Source organism: Durio zibethinus, chromosome 12, assembly GCF_047325235.1.
Source record: "Durio zibethinus cultivar Kanyao isolate XHJ-2024 chromosome 12, ASM4732523v1, whole genome shotgun sequence".
Taxonomy (NCBI): Eukaryota; Viridiplantae; Streptophyta; class Magnoliopsida; order Malvales; family Malvaceae; genus Durio; species Durio zibethinus.
Window position 1 is genome coordinate 9,963,046 of NC_143173.1, and position 5,552 is coordinate 9,968,597.

Below are 5,552 nucleotides of genomic sequence, written 5' to 3' on the forward strand. Positions count from 1 at the left end.
AATATTAATATATTTTTGGAAATTATATTACATTAATAGCATGCATGATATTGAGAATGTCAGATGGAGTGTTACTACAGGTGCATGATCAAGTTATGACTGTGCTGCAGCTTCATTTTTTTTTTTTTTTTTAACGCCCATTCGTCTTTGTCCAATATATATTTCTTTGTTATTTGGCCTTTTGGCCAACAATGGGAACTGTTTCTGAACATCTTTTCCGATCTTTTCTTTTCTTATTTATTCCTTTGCTATGGGACGTCCACGACAATCCCTACTTCATTCTACCAGCCAATCGAAAATTTCAATTTGGCAAAAATTTTCCTACTTATCATTAACCTTTGTTAAGCGTAAAAGTTGAAACTAGGGTTTCACAATAACCTGGTAAGAAATGTTTTTTGTTACCTTAAAAGATGCTAAGGAGTGTTTGTAGATTCTTATTAAGTTAATTAAATTGTTTTTTTTTTTTTTTGACAAAGAAAAAAAAACTTATGTTGCTACTTTTAAAAAATTCATATTTTTTATTAAAAAAAAATCATATTTTCACCCTTTTTAAATAATACATTAATTACAAACTTATTTCAATAAAAAGATCACTTGTTTTATATATACTATTTTATAGGAATATAACACATATACTATAATTTTAATAGGAACATACCACATACATATATGTAATTTTTATAAAAAAGAAAAATAAAAACGACAAGTAATCTTCCATAGTTTATATACTAAAATATTAAAAATCACTATCATGTGAGCAAATTTCCTGTGAATAAGTAGAGTACAAGTATAAAAGAATAAATTATTATTTTATTAAAAAAATTGTCACTAAAAGAAAATTATGGTACTCAATTGTTATATAAAAAATCCAATCATTTATCTACCCAAAATTTTGAATATTTTAAAACAATAATATAATCTTTCTATGAAAAAAAGGAAGAAAAAAATGAGTTGTAAATTAGAATGACTTGTTATAGCTTATGCTATATCAAATCTGCTTTGCTGTTTTAGTAACAAGGTCTTTTGTCATAAGAAAATAAAATATATAAAGAGGATCATTTATTCAAACAATCTAATTGCACATTTCCAGAAGTGGGGTTTGGACCATAACATGCAATTTTACGGAAAACAAAAAACTTCTCTTGTCAAAGTGATGAGCAGAGGAAAAGGGACAATAAAAGAGAAAATTACTGCTCAACTAATCTTATTTGATTAAAACCCTAGTTTTAACATTTTCCAGCAAATTGCGTACAAACCCTAGTTTGTCTATGACAGTGAGTCAATAGTCATGGCTTCCAATCCCCACTTATCTCAAATAAAAATAAATAAATAAATAAATAACAAAATTGTAGGATAAGTGGATAAGAATAAAAGTAATAATAATAGGGTGGCATGGAGAGGATGAACTGTACCTGTGGCTGTGATGATTAGGAAGTAAAGAAACCCTAACCCTAAGAGGGATGAATGGTGCTGCGGTCATCTCCAGCAGCGGCTCTAGTTTGTTGGTACTGACTGAGTTGACCAATCCCTGCAGAGACGTTCATGGCAAGAAGGCTTGCATCATAGTTACTGCCAGCATCAAAGCTCCTCATCATCTGCTGCTGATGATGATCCCGTGGGAAAAACTGGTGGTGGTAATGATGTTCACGCCCTCCGCCACCACCGCCCCCAATCAGATTGAACCCCAAGTTCTCATGTGTGGTGGCTGTGGCTGTAGCAGCTGCTGCCGCTGCCGCTACGAGGCCAGCATGGCCGGTGATGCCCAAGCTCTGGTACTTTGACAGTTCAGACTTGGCACAGCTCAGATCCATTTGCAGTTGGCGGAGCTGGTGCTGAAGGAGAGATATGACACCAACGCAGCCGTACACAGGGTCGCGGAGGCGCATATCTGCCTCGTATGCCAGTGAATTGACAGCATCCTCTCGCTGCGATGGGTGCAACTCGTTGAGCAGTTTCGTGATGTTGCTTGCGCCGAATACCTTGTGGACGTTGACAAATTTTTGGGGCTGATCAGGTGGGAAGTAGGGCGCAAAAACGCACTCTGGCTGGCATTTCCGCCTCAAGAACTTGCATGCTGCACATGGGGAATTGGATGATGATGCCATATTTCACCTTGTTCCCTACAACATCATGCCATGCACCAAAACCAAGCATAAGTTAAACATCAATGAGAGTAGAATAACAAACCACGGAAGAATTTCTAAGCTTATTCAAATCCTTTCAGTACCATATATAGTGCACAGATGAACGCTGATCTATACTTTGAATAGAGGTGAGAGAGAAAATTAAAAGGGAAAAAAAAAACACTCCTACTAAATAACAAAATAGATGAATCAGTAGATTGAGAACAAACAAGTTCAATACAGGATGTGCGAAATGAATTCTCAAGTGGCGGTGCGGCTGCGACGGGCGAGGCTTAAGGGGGCTCGAAATCTTTTTATAGATGTGAAGAAAGAGAAACGAACCTACTACCTATCTTACACGAGGAAATGGAAAGTTGACGGCTTTATAACCTTTTAAAAAAGAAAGATTAACCTTGCAATATCTGCCCGTTAATTACTGATTCTGTCTTCAGATCTGTTCTCTGAATTGGGTAATTTCTAAGGAATTGAAGGCAAATATTCTTCTATTCTAGACCTATTTATGGAATGAATGGAGAAGTAAATTAATTCTCGAGAGAGTATTTTCTTGGCAATAATCCCAGACATGTCACAAATATTCATTTGTATGGCCGCAAGGGAATCCGTTTCTGGAGTATGGAGAAAGACAGAGAGTTAAGTCATTGTAGCCTGTAGGGTTTTGGGAGGGAGAGCAGCTGACGAGGGAACGAGCAAGGAAGACTGGCTGATCTTACCGCTAGGGAATGGGATTGGATCTCTTGAAGAAGCCTTCGCAGATCTTGCTTGAATATTATAGAAAATATTACTATATTGTTACTACTAGCTGCTTCATTTTCATGTAAAGGTGAAAAGAATGAATTTTATTCTAAGCAAAGAGGGGTAAATATTATTAGAAATTAGAAACAAGATCTTCGGCTGAAGAACTCACAACCTAACATTGTATGCTATTATATTGAAAAGAAAAAGAATAAAATAAAAAGAGAACAGATCTTTATTTTTTAGGGTTGGAAGGAAGAAAAGAAAAAAAAAAGATATGGTGAAAAGGAGAGATGGGAAAAAGATTAAGAGAAGGGCGTCTGACTGTGACTAAGGGAGATCTCGGGATGAAGTTACCTCTTATTCTTATTCTTTTTGCCTTGGGTGTTTAATAAAATTAAATAAAAAACGGAAAAAAAATGATAGAGGGGAGTAGTACTTGTACTAGACGTGCGTGCCTTCGATTTCTTCAGTCAAACCTTTTTATTTTATATTTTCTTTTGTTTCATGGAACTCCTTTGCTGCACTTGATGGGATGGGGGAGTACACGGCGGATAAGTATTGGTGGATCCTCAAAAAGGGAGAGATGGCGGATAAGTATTGGTGGAACTCTATTCTTGTGTAGTATCTTTTTATGGCGTTGGGAATATCCAAGAGTTCATGCAAATTTGACCTGATTTCGGGCTATATGTTCGCCGGGAAACCCAGGGGCAAGGAAAGTGCATAAAAAGATGATGATAACCAGCAGTCGCTGGTTGATGCATCTTTGCAAAGTAAACTATATGAAGCTGCAAGGCATAGGAAGGAGAGAGTGAAACAATGAAACAGAAAGAGAAAGTGGGAAGGGTTTGTATGAAGGTGTGATGGGTGGGACTTGGGAGGTAAAATCGGCGAAGGAGAAGAGGGAAAGTCCCCCAGAGGAAGAGGCTAAGAGGACGCGGAGAAAGCAGAGAGAGAAAGAGAGATAGAGGAGTAAGGCAGGCAATGAGTGATTTGAGGGTGAGGGGACAGAGTGGCTCTCTCTCTCTCTCTCGCTTATTAGCATAGCTAGCTGTTTGTTTTTTTCTTATTATTACTCAGAGTTGTCAGACATTTGGGGCATGTTGTGTTGCTATGACATGACCCTTCCTCCATTTTTTTTTCCTGTACACTGCTTTTCGTACCATCATCTTTCCCCAACCCTTTTTTCTTTCTATTCTTTTAAGTTTTATTAGGCTTTCAGGTGTGCGTCTGTCCCAATTTTGTGTTTTACCCACCCAACTACTTCTGTTCGAATTTTCAGCATCCTTTTATGCTTCCGTTTCTCTTTGGAGTTTGTAATTTTTTATATCAGATATCGCACACATTATTAAACATTAATTTCAACATTAGGTTGGCTTAAATCCAAGATATACATGATTCATCTTCACTGGGTGTTTGGCCAAGTTACTATATAAAAGTAAAAGTCAAGTATTTAATTCTCAAAATTTTAAGAATTTTAATTTCACATGTGTGTTACCAAACTGTTGGTTTCAAACCCAAATAAAGTAAAGAAGATTGCAGTTAGATGGTGACCAAAGTAAAATATAGACAAGTTATGATGAGAAATCAAAATAATAATTTTTGTTAGGTCATTGCTTCTTAGTGGCATACTATGATAACTGTGAAAAATATAGCTTTTGATGACATTATAATTTATAATTATTTAAATATCATTTGAGAGTTAAAATTTTAAAATTTTGTATGAATTTGCTCAATAATAATGTAAAATGGTGATTTCCATATTTGTATAAAAAAATTAATTACTTTGAAAGTAAATGCTAAATTTTATACAAACCATGCAAATGTAACAAGATGAGGTCATGCATGCAAAGATGAGTGATCCATACAAATGTGGTAATCATGTCCAGTCTAACATGAACCAAGAAGCCCATAGGATCCAAATTATTTTTGCCGAGCTCCGAATGTGGGGGTGTTCTTGGAAGGACATAAGAGAAAAATGGTAGAGGCAAAGATAATGAGTGTTTCTTGTATTTGCACTTCGATGTGTAAGTCAAAATATAGGTTGAAATGAGAGAAAGATAGGAAATTAGGATTATGGAGAACGTTTATTAATAATGCCTGGATGTTTGTATTTATAAATGATAGATAGGGGATCGACATGGTACAATAATGACTTGGCATTGAGCGTGTTAGGTAAAGTTGACACAAATGTTCGAAATACCCCTAGCTATGTGCTAAGGGTCCCTAACAGGGGAAAAAACTAATATATCTTTTTGACCATTAAATGCCCCCAACATTCTATCCTCTCACTAAGTAGTTTGAATGTTAGACTATAGGGTATGCATTTAATCTATTCTATATAGGTTGATTGAGTGAAGGGAGACAACATGCGATTCGATTTTTTATAGTCGACATCAATATAAAGGTTGACATTTAGGGTTACACATCGTGACCCGATGGGGTAAGGGTTCGATCTTGCGTACATGTTTTCGGGTTGAGTACATAGCTATCTTGAAGGTGGTCAAGGTGCCTTTTTGTTTGAGGTGATCTAGGATTAGGATAGGATTTCATTTGGCCAACGTGAGACTTGAATGTTTTTTTCAAAAGTTTGGATTCAACTCTTCATTTTGAATTCTGGTGATGAATTGGGCATCGATTTGTCTAGTTGGTTCGAGGTAAGAAATCTACCTTACC

The 5,552-nt window shown here is 36.1% G+C and overlaps 1 pseudogene across 1 annotated transcript; it reads right to left on the reverse strand.

Annotated features, from left to right (window-relative positions):
* Positions 1-785: 785 nt before the first annotated feature.
* On the reverse strand, positions 786-3,816 carry LOC111297101 (protein ASYMMETRIC LEAVES 2 pseudogene; annotated as a pseudogene). The gene is made up of 2 exons (XR_016326255.1): positions 3,316-3,816; positions 786-2,120 (listed from the first exon to the last, which is right to left on the reverse strand). The product of XR_016326255.1 is annotated as a protein ASYMMETRIC LEAVES 2 pseudogene (transcript).
* Positions 3,817-5,552: the final 1,736 nt, after the last annotated feature.